This window comes from Zonotrichia albicollis, unplaced genomic scaffold (genome assembly GCF_047830755.1).
Source record: "Zonotrichia albicollis isolate bZonAlb1 unplaced genomic scaffold, bZonAlb1.hap1 Scaffold_89, whole genome shotgun sequence".
Classification (NCBI taxonomy): domain Eukaryota; kingdom Metazoa; phylum Chordata; class Aves; order Passeriformes; family Passerellidae; genus Zonotrichia; species Zonotrichia albicollis.
The window spans coordinates 586,093-603,096 of NW_027428462.1; the positions used below are offsets into that span (position 1 = coordinate 586,093).

The 17,004-nt window shown below is 38.5% G+C and overlaps 1 protein-coding gene across 12 annotated transcripts in view; it reads right to left on the reverse strand.

Moving 5' to 3' along the window:
• Nucleotides 1–17,004, reverse strand: part of LOC141728104 (N(6)-adenine-specific methyltransferase METTL4-like) — a 52,619-nt gene that overhangs the window by 13,049 nt on the left and 22,566 nt on the right. For 5 of the 12 annotated variants that reach the window (XR_012578789.1, XR_012578792.1, XR_012578784.1 and 2 more), the window contains one exon: nt 4,206–4,323. The exons of 3 other annotated variants lie outside the window; for them this stretch is intronic. The gene's annotated coding sequence lies outside the window, so the exon portion shown is untranslated. Of the gene's footprint in view, nt 1–1,444; nt 4,324–17,004 lie in introns of those variants that run through there. 4 more of the 12 variants (XR_012578793.1, XR_012578788.1, XR_012578785.1 and 1 more) reach the window with 2 other exon arrangements.

Here is a 17,004-nt window from a genome sequence, read left to right on the forward strand (position 1 = left end):
TATAGTATAAAAAATTGTGCTATTACCCTGCCTATAATAAATAATAATCTTCACAAGGGTTTGAAAAAATGATATTACAGTCATGTGAATTCATAACTCTCAGGATATATAAATGGAGAATAATATCTAAGGTAAGCAAAGCCTTCTGAAGCCTTCCCTTACTAATCACAGTCATGCAGTAAAGACAGTGCAAAGTTCAGCAAAGCCAGCTGGAAGTCTTCTGTGAGCCTCAGGAAGGATTGATCAGACCACGACAAAAGCACTTCAGTCAAACATAAATAGAACTCACATTCATTCAATAATGGTATATCACTAGTTTAAAAGACAAAGAGCTTTTCTATCTTCTAAAAAAAGAACATCTGAGTTGAGAGTGTGATGTAAAAACCCTCACAAGTAGATGAATCAAAATGGATTTTCACCATCTATTGGGTCACACATCTGTAACCCAAGCCCCTTGGTTCCTGATAGATTTAGTGTCTTTTCCAAATCATGAGACACTTTCCTGTTTAAATTGCTGAGGCTTTACTTTTAGCACTGCAACAATAGGGGCGATTCAGGCAGAGGTAACTTTCTTCACAGGAAAGGAGATCTGGTACAGCTTGAACCCATTGCAGAAAGAAAAAAGAAGAAAAAAAAAGAAAAAAGAAAAAAGAAAAAAGAAAAAAGAAAAAAGAAAAAAGAAAAAAGAAAAAAGAAAAAAGAAAAAAGAAAAAGAAAAAAGAAAAAGAAAAAAGAAAAAAGAAAAAGAAAAAGAAAAAGAAAAAGAAAAAGAAAAAGAAAGAAAAAGAAAAAGAAAAAGAAAAAGAAAAAGAAAAAGAAAAAGAAAAAGAAAAAGAAAAAGAAAAAGAAAAAGAAAAAGAAAAAGAAAAAGAAAAAAGACTGGCAACAACCATGTAATTTGTCAAAGTGAAAGGCAAATATTTGACAAGGTTAGATAGACTCAGATAGACTTCTCCAAAGGAATAACATGTGCACCCTTACTGGCAGCAGGACTCTGCTGTGATGAATATATCTGTTTCTTCAGGCCTCATGGGAATGTGGACCTGGGATTGGTGGTGCTTGTCTCAAGCTGAGGTGTCACTTGGACTGGAGATCTGGTTTACAACCACACAAAAACAATCAACCAAACCCACCCAGACAAAAGGGACATGTCTATATTTTTTGTCTCTGAACTGAAATTCTCTGAAGTGACTGGATGTTGATGAGCTTCCTGGTCAAAGAATGGACTTTCCTTGAGGTACCTCTAGTGCCCATTCTGAGCACCACAAGAGATGCTACAGGGAAACAGAAAGTTAAATCTCTGCAGAAGCTCCAGGTTATCAGAACACAATGTGAAATGGTCACAGCCACTTCTTCCTCAGCACACCTTCTCATACCACCCTCTTTCAAAGTAAGGGGGAGAGAAGGAGAATAATCCTCAGCCAGCAGAATTTTTGATGGAAAGTCCATCTGGTTTTGCAGGCATGAGAGAAGACAAAACCTGGATCTCCTGAGGCTAATGACAGTTTGGAAACTACACTCCAAAGTCTTCACTGTGTTAACAATTCATTTCAGGAAATAAAAAATAATAGGGAATGAGGGTGAATGCTGTACTTCACTAGATGAGCAGTCCTGGAAAAGATTCCAAGAACTCCTTCATATATTTGAGAGTGCTACTGGCACCAAAATCATCTTGTTTTACTGTGATATTGCTTTCACCTAGGTGGATAAATGTTCAGCTTCCAATTTCCAAACAAATATCATCTCACTTGTGAGGTTCTTTGTCTTCCAAACAAAGATTTAGCATTTTGAGTTTTTCCTGAAGAATTTCAGCCTGATGGATATTGGCAGTAGAAGGCATGTTACATAATGCATGAAGAAAAAGATGGACACAAGAAGTGTCAGTTTTCCATTTTATACCCTTTCCCCCTGCAGCCTTTGAAACATATTTTATGCAGTTTCTTTATAATTCATACAAATATATAAAGGCTAACCCTTCACATTAGGCTCTCATGAATATACCATGCAAATTCATATGCAAAGCAGATGTAACCCTCAGGCCATTGCCACATGCCCATCTGTAAAAGAGGTACCACTGTGTCAGGCAGCATTTTGTTGTTTCTGGCAATCCCTCTGAATTTAAGTCGGTAATGAAACAAAATGGAACAGACAAAGGCAGTATATTTTACACTCCTTTACACTGGAAGTACAAGTACAGATCAACACACTGTCTCTAACCTTATGGGATTTTTAGCTGTCTCCAGGGTAAATAAATCAGCCTCTACTTTTGTTCCTTCTCTTAAAAATGCCCACAGTTCTGTCAATGATTTGAAAGTAGTGGTGTAGCAAGATATTATCTCAAAAACTGATTCCATATGTACAACAAACATCCTTTATTTCAAACACACATATATTTGCATTGCTTGCTCAGAGCTAGACTGCAACAAAACAAATGGATGATCTCATTCAAGAAAATCTTCTTTCTAATGATACATGTTTTCATCATATATTTTGATAAAGGAAATACCTTATCTTACTAAGAACTGGTCATTACATGAGTGTTAATATGGAACTGAAGTATCTGAAAATGTTTGCTTCAGCATGATCCAAAACCAACTGAAACCACTGGAAAGACTTTCAGTCTTTCCTGAACTTAGTCTTCATCCCTTCCAGGCACCATACACTCTCCTGCATTGATACTCCCACCTAAATAAAGTTGAAATATTTGTGCATCAAAGACAATTAGTCTGAGAAAAGCAAGAACAAAAAATACTTTCAAAGAACAGTTTCTACTAAAAATTTAATATCAGTATTTTACCACTAGGCTAAAACAGCATAATACAACCATGAATGTTGACATAAGACATGCATTAAAATCTTAATTAAAGTGCATTCTGCATAACAGCAAGTCTTGGCAGTGCAAGCCATCTACAAAACACTATGAATTGCATTTGAAATTTGAAGAGTGTGTGGAATTCTTTTTAAAAAAAATACATCATTTTTCTCAAGAGACAAGGAAGTTTAATAGCATTAAAATTGCCATGCACTTTAAGTTTGCCTGAAATTACACACATATCATACAATTTGGTACTTATAAATGTTATTATTTATCTTACCCAAATCTATCGTGCTATCTAGGCTGAGGTCCCAGTAAACTGATGTTTTTGCAGAAGGGCTTAACACTTAACGCTCTGATCCAACAAATTCCCTCCACCATAATCTCTTTGGAATTCATAATTTATTATACTTAATGAGACTTCTAACATGCAGAAAATTAGACAAGTCGTTATGTCTTCAAAGGATCACTTCCTGCCAGGCAAAACTAAGAAAGCAGCAGACACTCAGTAGAGGGATGGATGATCGCTCAGGCTCAGACAAACAGCTCAATTTTTTTTTAATGTATGAATTAATCATCTCCAGTTACCTCTTATGAAGCCATTGCTGCTTAGTTTTTACATATAACTGTATGACTCAAATCTTTATATTCAAGTGTTGCACATCTGTCAATTAGCATTAATGTGATACAAGGCTCTCTATTTTAGGCTTTATGCGAGCTTAAAGTAGTTAATTTCCTCTCAGGTGCTCCTAAGCATTGAGCTTAACTTCAAAACACTTCTCTCTCTTAAAACTTCATTTATCTCTTTGTCAGCAGAAATTCTGTTTCTTTTAAATACAAATACTGTTGTGTTGACACCATGACAACCAATTTGCACAGCAATAAAAATATCGTCCTTGTCCTCCACTGCTTCTTCCCTTCCTTTGGATCTCACATGCACAGTGCTGGATCAGGACTTAAAGGGTCTTCACCAAAAGAGACCACCCCAGACATCGTTCCTGGGGAACATCAACTGGTTCAAATTAAAGGCTTAGATTCAGACTGACACTCAGAAAACTGCTCTTGCTTGAGCCAATTCATCTCCATAACACAGAGGAGGAAGTGGCCCTTGCCATGTAAGAAGGGCTATTGCACCCTTGTGAGGAAGCCATTGTGCTGTCTGTGCTTGGTTATGGTTTTATTTTAGAGGGAAGCATACTCAGTAAACCTGGTAAAAGGAAGCTATGAGAAAAATGGGAAGATGCTAAACCAGGGTTGAGGTCAGCAAAAAACAGATGCCAGTGTAAGAAGGTGAGCCATATTCAGAAATAATAGGATATGAGTTTACACTAGGGAAACCAAGTGTGGTAGGATTGCACGTGGAGACAAGATTCTGGTGTGAGGATCTTACATTTTCAGCCCTTTCTTTTCTCCAGAGATTAATTTTCAGGGTCTGATGTGGTTTCCACTTTTCCATTCCTATATAACAGATCTTGGTTTCACTTCCTTAGGCTATGGGACCAATCAATCTGAAAGGAGAAAAATGGGAGATGAAAATGCTGTTTACCCACGTTTACCCACATTTACAGCTAAATATTTGCTCAGAACTGCCCATTCTTTCCTAAGGGGACTTTGGAGGAAGAGACTGGAAACAAGATACAACAAGACTCATCTTGTTTTTTTTCAGCCTCTAACACTGCTCCAAGATAGGAAAAGCAGAATGTGGGAATGTGCAGAATTAGGGAAGACCTATTGAGCCACCAGCTTTTGTGACCAGCATGGAATCAGTGTTAGCTGTTTTTTCCTTTGGGGCTGAAGGACGGGATTTAGCATCTGGAATGATTTTTTTGTGCTATGGTTTCTTTAACTGCTGCCTTTGCAATGTACCAAAGAAGCCAATGCTTCTTGAGATTTCCTCTGCATTTACCTTTTCTCATTAGAATTTATTTTAATAATCACACATTACTCCAGAGCAGCAAAAACGTGCCCTTGTTTCTGTCAGAAACATTGCACTTGGTATGCAAAGTTGTTTTTAATCTTCAGATTGGTCTGCATACGTATAGATAGCGCCTTACAGCACTGTTTTTGCAGATTTAATGGGGAAAATGTACGTACTGGGGCAAAGTAATTGGATTTCGGCTGAGAAGCTGCATTTGAATGAAATCAATAAAGATTCTGTCATCTAATATTTTAAGTTTGGTACAATGTGTATACTGCAGGTCAGTGTAAATTCATTAAAAAGATCAATGCGATGAAATTTGTCTTGGGTGCCTTGAAATATCCTAGGGTGACTTGAGAGGAAGTTGCCAAGGAAACAAGAGATGCAACTCAGAGAAATATTTAGGTGTTTTAACTTGATGTCTGAATTCTACTGAGTTTCTGAGATAGTATAATATAGGAAGTTGTCATGGAAACAAAATTCAACAAGTGGTTAATGAAGAGCCAGGCCAGGCAATTCCTGCAGGTGGCTGTGTCAAACAGTTTGGACCAGAACATCCTTAAAAAATGAGAACTCTCCACAGGTCCTTGGTTGTTGGTTTTCACAGCAAACAAGAAGAGGAAATTATGCTTAGGCACCAAAATGGTAGATACATTCTCAAAACTGCTAACAGACAGACATCTTTATAGATATGTTAATTTTTGATGATATAAACCATAACTCCTTAACCAGCATCTAGAAGCTCTCCTACAGGTAGTCAACCTGCTTTAAAGTTCAGATATAATTCTCTTGTATTATTGTCCATATTAAATGAAACATTTTAATTAAAAATACTTTTAAAACTCAATTTGTATCTTAATTGATGCCTCTTCCAAAGGCTTTTTGTTTGACATGATGTTTTGGTTTTGCTCTTTTACCCTAGGTTTAGCCTCATGTGTACTTTTCTTCAATAGTAAATCCTTGCCAAACTTATTTTAATTTCTGTAATAGAACATAACAGTCATTTTCCAGGATCATGCAAGCATCAATATTTTTCTTCCTTTATTATTCCATTTCAGCCTCTCAATTTCCTGTCTCATTAGGTCTGAGGCATTTGTTAGCATGTGTACAGTGCTTTAGGGCCTCAGCACTGAAAACCCATAACTTCCTATCAAATTCAAAGGAGAAATCTAAGAACACATACAGTAGCATGCAATCCATATTCTTTTTTAATGCATTGAGGAAACCATGGCATTGGCAGTCTCAAGGAGATTAGCTGATACAGGCTCCATAACTAAACATGCAGAAGGCATTTCATTCTGTTATACACAGAAATAAATATATATACATTCTGTTCTATGCAGACAGACCACACCTAATGAATAGATAAGATAGAAAGGTAATCTAAATACTTCTGCATGGAAACTCCTTTCACAAAGTTACTTAAAATTCACAATAATTTTATTTCCTCAATGGAATACCCTCAAATAGTTGTTCCTGGGAAGTATTTCATATCTAACACTCATACTAAGAACATAATACTATTTCATTTGCTAAAAAGGCTCCTGACCATGATGTTTTAGTTTCAGTCTGTCATTTGTTAAATATAAGGCTTTTTGAGACTTTTCACAAACATTTTTGTCTGCCTTGAACAGCAAGGGATTAAGATGCCAAGTACTGGATGACAATATTTGTAGCTACCTCACTATTTTCAGTTATAGCTACAATTGTGAAATTTACATTATGTCATTTCTGCCAGCTACACACACACACACACACACACACACACACACACACACACACAGACACAAGTGGGACATTTTGAAGCATATCTGTGCTTGCATTGGAATGAAGTTAAATAAAGTTTGTGTCATGTGCTTGGCTATATGCCTTTAATGAGGTTTAGCTTTTTCATGAACACAGAAAAATCTTCTCTTTGATCCCTCCACCTCCTCCTCACCACTGTACCACAAGGGTGACAAATGTTGGTGAAGCATCCACACATCTGTGGTCCTGTCTCCCTCTGCCTGCTGCCCCAGGTTGTTCCTCATTTAGTGCAGCTGCACTGATGGTGAACAGGAGAAAAAATAGGAAATCCTACCCAAAAATTCAACATTTCTAGCTCAGCAAAACCCTTCCAATTTGTTATAAGATTTTTGGGAGGTTTTTTTGACTTAAAGAAAGGGAACGTAAGATGGAATATTGCTTTCAAATCTGTCTTCACATGAGCTTCACAAGGTCCAGATGGATGCTTGGATAGAAGAAAAAAGAGAATCAAACTTTCACAATCTCAATGAAATTGTGGAAATATCAGCACTTCCCCATTCCTCTGAATAAAGATTTCCAGGAAAATTTCAGCTTTTATGTAAGTTTCTGGACTTCATGGTCATGTAGAAAAGTGCTTAAAAGGTTTAGAAAGAGAGGACGATAGGCTAAGCCTTGTATAGGATTTTTTGTATGCTTTTTTTAACATCTACACATTATTGAGAGGCTGAAAGCATGATACATGAATGATTGGCAGTGGTCAATTATCAAGACTCCAAATGTAAACCATATTTAACATGAATGCATGCCCTTGGAAACCACACACAATCTCTTTTACCATCAATCCTTCCAGTAGAAAATCAAAATAGAAGTAGGATTTTACCAAGCACCAGATGACATCCCTGAGCTGTGAAGGGTACAGTAAGATAAAGAAAGGAAAAATAATTCATTGTCATTCCCAACATAGTAGTTAAGCCTACCTTGCCCTTAAATGTATTTCGCAAACTGTATGATTCCGTAATTGTACAGCTTTGTGCTAAAGATAATACAATAACCTTGAATTGTGCTTCATAGCAACACAATCAATTAACTACTTATATGGACAAACACTTGAATATATTGCATTGTGTCTGGATGCTCCATTACACTTCTCTTGCAGACTGCATTCAATTAACTCAAGGCTGCTGCAAGTTCCTGACCATGCTGCAGAATAAAATCCTTCAGTGAAAGGGTGTTTGCCCTTTGTGTGTCAAGATATTCAAACTTTAAACTTGAATGAGTCCTCTGAAAGTTTAATTGAAACACTATTAGTGCTAGAAAGTCTCTTTTTAAGGCCTGTTGCAGTTTAAGGCAGCTGAGGAAGCAAATCTGACTCTGGCTCACTGCTCATTGCCCAAAGATGATGTAGTCAGCTGGATAAAGGCAAAAATGCATCTTTCTTTGCTATGCAGTCAAATGCCATATGTTCTCTGGATTTTATTTTTTTAATAGCTTTTATTAGAATTTATCAACTTCTTGAGATCCTAGGTAAAGGGGTATGGGAATTAAGAACCTTAAATTTAGGTGGTTTTTAATCTTCTCTACTATTTGTATTAGCTTACAAGAAAAAAGGTGCTATGGGAATCCTGGGATACAAAGTTATGCTATTTTATTAATCATCTGTCCGTTTTAAATGCCCACATAGGCCAGCATTTATGTAAGAATCATCGGCATCACTGGGTTTCTTGTATTCTTTGTAATGACCAGTGCTACTATGTTCAGTCAGGGGTAACAAATTATACTTTACCTAACTAATACAATTATAATTTCACATTTTGACTACTCACATAAAGCAATTTGCATCCCATACACAAATTTAATGCTTGCACCTGTGAAATTGGCAGCAGTTCTATAAAGAAAACTGATTCCTTATGAATGATTTTTCAAACTGTAAATGTGAAAACTCAACCTTAAAAAAATTCAACAGTCCTTTTTCCATTAATGTAACTTTCAAAATTAATAGGTCTGTGAGCTTTTTATTCTTGAAAAACATAGTGGAGAGAGGCCAGAGCTGTCTTCCCAGGAGAAGTCTGTTAAATAATAAATATAAACCCCAATAACTTTCAGGCACTTCAAACCAGGCACAAAATACAGAAAATGCTCAGCAGTTAGTCAGTAGATCAGAACCAGGGATTCTAGTAATTTTTATTCACTGGCGCAACTCAGGGCAGTTTGTCTCTCACTGAACTGCTGTTTACACGAAGCATCCGCACCAGAAGAACATTTTAAACATCTTGTGTATGGAACTTCCCACTAGGAAACAGCTGGTGATATGGCAATTTAACAAAAATAAATTAAATCTATACATGACCTTCTCAAAGGCAGAGCAGTTTGCCAGTGTTTTGGGGAAAATTCTCCTGTTGATTACATCCTCTTTCACAAATTTTCAGGTCTCTTCTGATCTGCAGACCCTCCCTGCATCTTCAAAGTAAGGACTCATGGGTAAATTGAAGCCTGTGGCCAATTGACCTGGCAGGGACTGAGCAAGAAAATCCACATCAAAGGGTACAGGGAATCCAGTCAGCCCCTTGCTCAGCATCAAGGCAGGAGTCATGCACTGTAGGATGTGACTCGTGCCCAGGATGTGAAAGCCAAGCCTCTGGCAAAGCTGGTGTGGTCTGCTCTCAGTGAACGATGACAGGACAGAGGACAGAGATAAGGCTGCTAAATGCCAGTTGTCCCTTGCTGGGGGGCTGCAGCATCTGGGGTGGACACCTCCAGCAGTGAAACCTGCTTCTCCTCCATCGGAGAAACTAGACCACCTGCTATCAAACACATCTGGTGCAGGGTCTGCTCACCCTGACTGTGGCATCCTTCGTTCCAGGTGGAGAAATCCTGACCTCTTTCTTTCTTGCCCAGCACTTTTCAGCCATTCCCTGCACTGGACAGAACTGCATTGCTGAATTGGGCCACCTCTCAGCAGCGACCTTGACTTTAGACTGTGCCCCTCACTGGGCAAGCAAAGATCTGTTCAGAGCTCACATAAGCACAGGTGAAAAGTTGAAGTGTGCTACTGACAGAGAGATTTTTACTAAAATGTATGTGAGAGCCTGAGTTAGCCTGTGGTGAAAACATGGTCTCAGTCTAGATACTCCATCACAAGAATGACAGATCCAAAGTGCACCAATGCACTGTCCTAAATCACACTGTTGCTAGTGCCAGGAAAGGAAAGCAAGTAAAGCAAGGAGGTAAGGACAAAACATGATGAGTGAAAATATGTATGTGTATCCATAAGCATATGTGCCCACCCTACACACACACTACATAACCTAATTGCATTTCCCATGATAACACCTTCAGGAAGACAGTTCAATTTCAGCCATGAAACATAGCCCCATTTTTTGGGGTATGTCAACTGATTTCAATGGGCAGTTTACTAGTTGATAGTTTGAGGCTGAAGGAAAGAGTTTCATTCATTTCACTGAGGGTAATCGTGGTGTGCAAAGGCACTGATTAAAATTATTAACTGAAAGAGGGTCAGAAGTGAGAGAAAATCTCTCTGCCCCTCCTGCCTCTACTCACTTCCTGATCCTCGGCACTGGGTTCCTCAACCTTTGCCACAACTTGCTGGTAAATAGTCTGGGCTAAAATTAGGTATATAGGAAAGGGTAGGTGTTACCATCTGGTGCATGTTGTTAATTCTTGATGGCCCGATAACATCTATTTTTGATGTTCTTTATTAGCTTTCAGGGGAGGAGAACACAGGGATGGGGCTCTAGTGCCACCATCAGTGGTTTGCAGTATTTTCTGCTTTTCTTCAGTTAACAGCCACCTCTGTCACAGCAAAGGAGTTTAAGAACACGCTAGGTAAGACAAGTGACCATGACAATATTTGAGATATTAGCCTTAATTTCAGTGCTTTGAAATCACCACTGCTTTTTCTCAACTGGTTCTGAACTCTCCGTTTTCATTCTCCACCTACAATCATGCTCCCAAAGATGGAGTAAATGAGCCAGATAAGAGACTTAGCACACATAAATCTCAGCCTCTTAGTAGGTAGTAAGCATGTAAGTGATGGTTCTTTAAAGACAACAGCTGAAGGCCTGAGCTGCCTTTTTGATCTTTTACATTATACATGGCTAAGTATTTTGCATCATGCTCAGCTAAGCACACTGCAAACAAAACCTGGGAAGAGAAAATAACTCAGAAATTAACTCAGACCTCTCAAACTAAAGAGAATCTTCATCATAGGTCAAATTTTCAAGTGAAAAGTTCATTAAATATTTTAAAGGTTAAAAGAGGCTACCTTTTTAATACAAGCTTGGCATGCATTACAAGTTTTCACCTGGAATCCTAAGCTTTATACTGACCCATTACTTTGGAATTCCAGCTTTATGTAGACTTACTCTCATCTTGCACATCCTCATAAAAACTCCTTCATTGCATGCTACCAGTCATCTCTTCCTAGAGCTCATGTTGGTCATACTCAGTAATTATCATTCTTCTCCAAGGTGACAGAGATTCACTATGACACCAGCTGTGACAATTAAGTGCCTCATCCTCTAATGAACCAGATGATGCAGCAGTCCAGCTCTCAATCCATTGAGCTGCCATCCTGGCTGGGTGCCTCTGCCATCTTGACCTGTCTGCCCAAAGCCCTTCCTGAGAAAGCTTGGCTGTGTTCTTCCAAGTGCATGAAAAAGCCAACAAGCCAAGCACCGCTTTCAGGACTGGCAAGTATATTTGTTTTCAGCATCTCTGCGGTGAGTCAGTGAGACAGATGTACTCTGGAGGGCTAGCAAAGTCACATTGCCTTTTTATGAATAGCTGAGATATTCAAAACTGCAAAACAGCTTCCCAGAGGAGGCAAATGCACCCCAGCCTGAGTCGGCTTAGGCCCTCCTGGAAGGCTCAGTGTCTGGAAACATTAAGAAGTAAGAAATATCAACAGCAACTGTAAATGTCAGCAAAGAGAGTTACTACTCACAAGTGATACATTAAAGATCCCCATCCAGTGGGAAAACTGTATCTGATATTAAGCTCTCCCCAGACATAGAGCTTTGCTACAGAAAGATGGAATACTTGCAACTGAAATAGATAAATGCTCTGGCTGCTTTTAGAAAGCCTCCTGAATTATGTGCCTTTTTCAGTCTAAAGAGATTTATAGCTCAACATGAGCAGGCTCTACTAGAACAATCAGAAAAAAGGGAATGTCTGCAGGTGACAGTGTTACCCAACTCCAGCACACCATGTGACCTAGAAGCAAGAATTGTTAGATACTTAGCTCAATATTTCTAAAATTGTGGTCTGTGATGTTTCTAAGGGTCAATAAAAGATACAAAAGAAGTTTACAATGTTAAATATCAGGAGCAGCTGCAGTTCATTTCTAAAGGAGGTGGGTTTTGGATGTGGATTATAACACGAGGCTGCAATGTTCACAAGATGAGGAACTCATACACCCTCAGCTGCCACCAGCAGCTCAGTTCCTTCAAGGTAAAGCATTAATTAAAATCACATGTAGCTGGCAATTATAGTCTGGTTTGGTACCCCTGTAAGACATGGAAGGAGCTATGTCTGATGCAGTGAGTAAAAGTGTTGGGATTACATGGAAAAAATGAGTCAAAAAATAGTCACAGATGGTTTAGAAAATACTACGCCTGACTTATAGGGAGCTATCTGTTGTTTTCTAGTCTGAATAAGCTGAGAAATTCACAGAAAGGATGATCAGTGATGAGAAAAGTGGACACCAGAAGCTGTCAGGCAAAGGCTTTGTTTGTGTAATGTAGCAGCATTTCATCAGCTTCCAAGAAAATTCACAAGTTCATTCCAGTTGAGGACCATCACATGCGTTGCTGCTATGAAGAAATGAAAGAAAAAAGGTCTTGCAAATATGAAACTATCACCTATAGTACCCACTGAGAGAAAAACTAAATAGTTGTATCCCTAAATCTTATTCACATACCCCTTCTCTCACAAACAGACACGCAGAGTATGCAGAAGAATAAGGACTGCTTGCTAATCCCTGGCTGTTGCAAAGGAAGATAAGTAATCCTCTGTAATCAAATCTGTATGAAGCCTCCGTTTCTTCATAATAAAGCATTCATGTTACAGATGCCCTGCCAGATTTTACCATCTTGCCTTTATATTGATTCTTAAATAGGAAAGCTATCATACTTCTGACTGCTTCTCATAAGGAGACTAATTAGATTATTTCATCATCTGGTTCATCAAAGAAGGAAATACTTAAGTGTCACAGCTGGTCTCAAACTAAATATCTAGTACCAAGATTTCAAGTGAAAATTATTACATCTTCATTGGGTAAGCATTTCATAAATGGCTAGTAAAAAATTATGAAGATAACAGATATAATCTCACATCTTTGGGCTGCAAAGGGAGTCAACTCTGCAAATGCATTTGGATTTATTTTCTCTTGCTTTTGCTAGTACTATCATCAAAGAGATTTTGTATAATGAAGAGATCTGAAAAGCTGAGAGAGCTATTTAGATTTCTGGCAAAGATTTATGACTGAGAATTAAAAACTCTGAGGCAACATCTTCATTTGAAGTGAATCTCTTGTTATTGATGCAACCTTTCCAATCAGAGTACTCACCACGATGGAAAGATAAACTACAAAAAAGCACATCCATCCCCCTTGCAAAGGAGCCATCCCACAGCTCAATCACTATTCACTGCCCATCATTCCTTTCTGAATTTGTAAAAGATCTTCCTCTTTTGCACACACTGTGTACATTCAGCAAATCCTCCTGTAAAGAAACTCGTGTGACAAAGCCACAACTTTGTTGTGCTTCACCTTCTATATATACACAGAGGAAAAGGCAAACTACTCATGTGAAAGAAGAGTTTGTTACCACAGTGATTTGGAGTGAAATGGCCACCTATCACCAGCAGACACTTAGGAAAAGGCCTAGACTTCACAGGGCTACTTAAGACCTCAAAAAGAGCAATGTGATAGTAGGCAAATAATTTCCTTGTAAGAGTGTTCTCATGAAAATCATATGTAAAAGTGGAGTCTTCATATTATATCAAAACCTCAGTAACTTTGTTATGGGATAATATAATCCTATTTCTCTTACAGACCTATAATGTCATTATGTAAATGGCTATACAAAGCCATGATTGTATCAACTAAATGAAATTGTTGTGTAAGACAGTTGCCAGCCTCTGCAAATGAGGCTTTTCAGCACTGTAATACCAGAAAGTTTCCTCCTATAATGCTAGAGGTAATATTAACATTGTTGATTCCTGTGGCATTTTTTACTTTGAGGTTTATCACAATTAACCTTGAAGAGCACAGGACCAAAAAAATAATAAATCTGTGGAAGTTGCATCATGCAGTGAAATTTGTAATAATATTTAGACTCCTCTTATGTTCTACACTCCCTTGACTTTATTAGAAATTTAGAAATCCTCATAAATTTGCTGGCCAGTTTACTTGGTCAAAAATAGCTCCTTATAATCTAAACTCTCTTGGGTACTTTAAAAAAATTAGGCTGTAGGCCTCATAAAAATTTTCAGCTGAAGTTTTGACTGGGTCACTTTGATGTGGAAAAATGTAATTCTTATGTCATAACTATCTTTTTGAAGTTATATGAACCAATAGATGAACCATGAACCTCAGAAAAGGACACATACTTTCTTTCTGAACTCAGCCTAATTTTTGGAGTGCAGAGTAACGGAAGATGCAAATCGTTTAAGACACACAAGCAATAGTTTGAGGGCAGTAAAAGTGCCATAAGAATATTTCCAATTAGCTGTCTCCTGAATTAATGGCATAAAGCTGTTACAAGACAGTGCTATTAAATAAACTGGCAAAATTTTGCGACAAACTTCAGTTAATGATCCTGTAAAATCATGACCCTCGATGCAGATATTTTTAGCCTATTACATCATTAGCTATTCTTAAATTTCTAACTTATCTCTGCCTTTGTGCTGGTTTTACTTTGAATGCATTTCATTTTCTACATAGTAGTCAGTGCGCAGCCATACTTTATGCTGAAAAAAAGGCCACACATGAAGTTCAGATTTTTGTACAATTCTGCAGCTGACCTGTAACCAGCAGTGTGCAACGTCTGCTGTGCTAAAAATGCTGGCCAGGGGACTGCACCCACTCTCCTGGGTTGAAAAATGTCTCCATCTCCAAAAAGGCAAAGAGATAGATCTTTACAATAAAGTCTCAAACATGTGAATGAGCTTGTCCACAGTAATGGTTTAGAGAACCATGAGCACTCCCATGGCACTAGCTGTGAAGTGTCCAGTATTCATTATTCCACTGCCTTTTGGGCACTGTTTTCCACTTTGTTTTCTCCTCTTTACAGACCCTCATTTTCTCATCTCAAAACTGTGTGTTACAGAAATACCCTTTAAGGAAGGACACAGAAGGGTAAAAAGAGATCTAAGATACCCCAAAGTGACTATTCCAGCAATCCCAGGTGCTTAAAGGACTGTAGGCTCCACAGTCTGAGGCAAATGGAGGCAATATTACAGACAAAATGAGAATGTATGACCTCCTTCTCCCTCAGCAGAAGTTATTGTTTGGGTTTTACACAAGAAAAGGAAAACTGAATATGCGTGCCTGACATCAAACCAGTCATAAGCAATACTGCTATTTTACTTTAACACAATTTACTTACTGACATGGGAAAAAGGAAGACATGCCACTGCATATTGAACAATAGCAGAGAAAAATCTTACTCAAATATTTGCCTTCACAGCATTTTAGTAGTAGTATTTCGTGGTAATCACATATCCTCTGAACAGAGAGAGACATAATTCTCTCCCAGGATTTTCCTGGGAAGCTGTGAGAAGGCTCAGAGAAAACAATTCTTATCTCTACTTGCTGCACCTGTTGTTATGCACCTGTGGAATGTGTTACAGAGATTATTTACCAAAGAGTGATTTCTTAATTGGACTCTGGTGATGGTGTTTGGATTGATGACCAATGAGGTCAAAGCTGTATTGGACTGCTTGGCATGGGCAATGGGTTTTTCATATAGTACAGGAGAGTGTAGCAAGAATAAAGTGATTGATCAGCCTTCTGCAACCGTGGAGTCAATGCTCATCATTCCCCAGTGGGGACTGCTGCTACTACAGTATTTTAACCATGAATACTATCTCCCTAGCAGATCTGAAAAAGTCTCCTGAATTCTGTCAGGGCTATCATTTCCATAAAGGTCATCAAATGAGGCCTTACTTTCTTGTTTTGTTATCAAACAGGTAGCACCAGAGAAGTGATAAATAAACATTCCCTTGTAGATAGTACTCCTGCTATGGTACTGTTGTTGTCCTTTTTTACTTACAAGTTAGGCAACACAACAGAGAAATCACAAATCACACCTTTCTCTCATGTGGCTTGCACATTTTTATGTTCTTGTGGCAGCAGCCAATTTTGCTATTGCCACAACTTCCCATCCTCCAGCTAACGTTTACTAAGTAGCCCCTCATTCCCCCCTAATCACCAGATGTGGTGTTCATGTTTCCAGTCCCATACCACACAGGATTCATGTTTCCAATCCCGTGCCACACTCTGTTATCTACAGATGTTTGTGGAAACAGATAACAAAAAAATAAATTCAAATCATGCAATTCTACAGACAAGCCTTCCTGACAGTTAAAAGAAATCTACAGGCACCTCCAGTAAAAAATATTTCACAAAATAAAGTTACTAATGTGTAAACGAATATTAGATTGAAGAAAACCAGTTGAGAAATAGAGAAGGAGGAAGGAAAAACTAAGCACCAAAAAACAGAGCTTATGGAAAGTCAAACTTACTTTGTTGTAAGCAAATGCAAATTACTAACTGAAATATAAAAATGGTCTGAAACAAGTAATGGAAATTTCAGATTTTTCTCATCACAGGGAAAGTATGAAAGATGATGCATTTCTTAAGAAAGCATTGTGATTGCAGTGTCAAGACCTCAGTGTCAACAGTGCCTCCCAGCCCTCCTTTTCATAAGACAGGTAGCTAAAAAGCCAAAAAGCCAGAAGGGAGGACCACTACAGAGCTCTGCCTGCAGTTTGGCAGTCAGAGTACTTCCAAGAAAGCCTGGATGTCTTGAGACCAGAAGAATTTTGAATCTCAGCCCTCAGAGCATGGCCCATAACTCTCTAACCCCAAAACAGCCCATGTGCAGGCTCAGACCCAGAGCTGAAAGCCCAGGCTCTGCGGCACATCAAGAGTTCAGCAGGTTAAATAAAAAATGTTGGCGAGTAAAAAGCAACCTTCTTTAGAAAATTTTCAGTCTACTTGAAGAACAACCCTGACAAGAAGGTGATAACCTCAACTCCTTTATGCCAGGAAGGAAAGTCCTCAAAGCTAGGCCCAGCAAAGTGACCTAGCCCCATTAGAACAGCTCTGATGTCATTTTAGTGATGTCAAGGCACATTGAAGCTGCCAAAGAACCCACAGAACCATGCACCTGCCCAACCCCCTGCAGGCTTCCCATGCTTCTGAGATGTGGCCAGGGTTATGGGAACACACCTGGGCAGCTGCTATGCCGTTCACTTATCAGTGACAATGTTACGCTTCCAG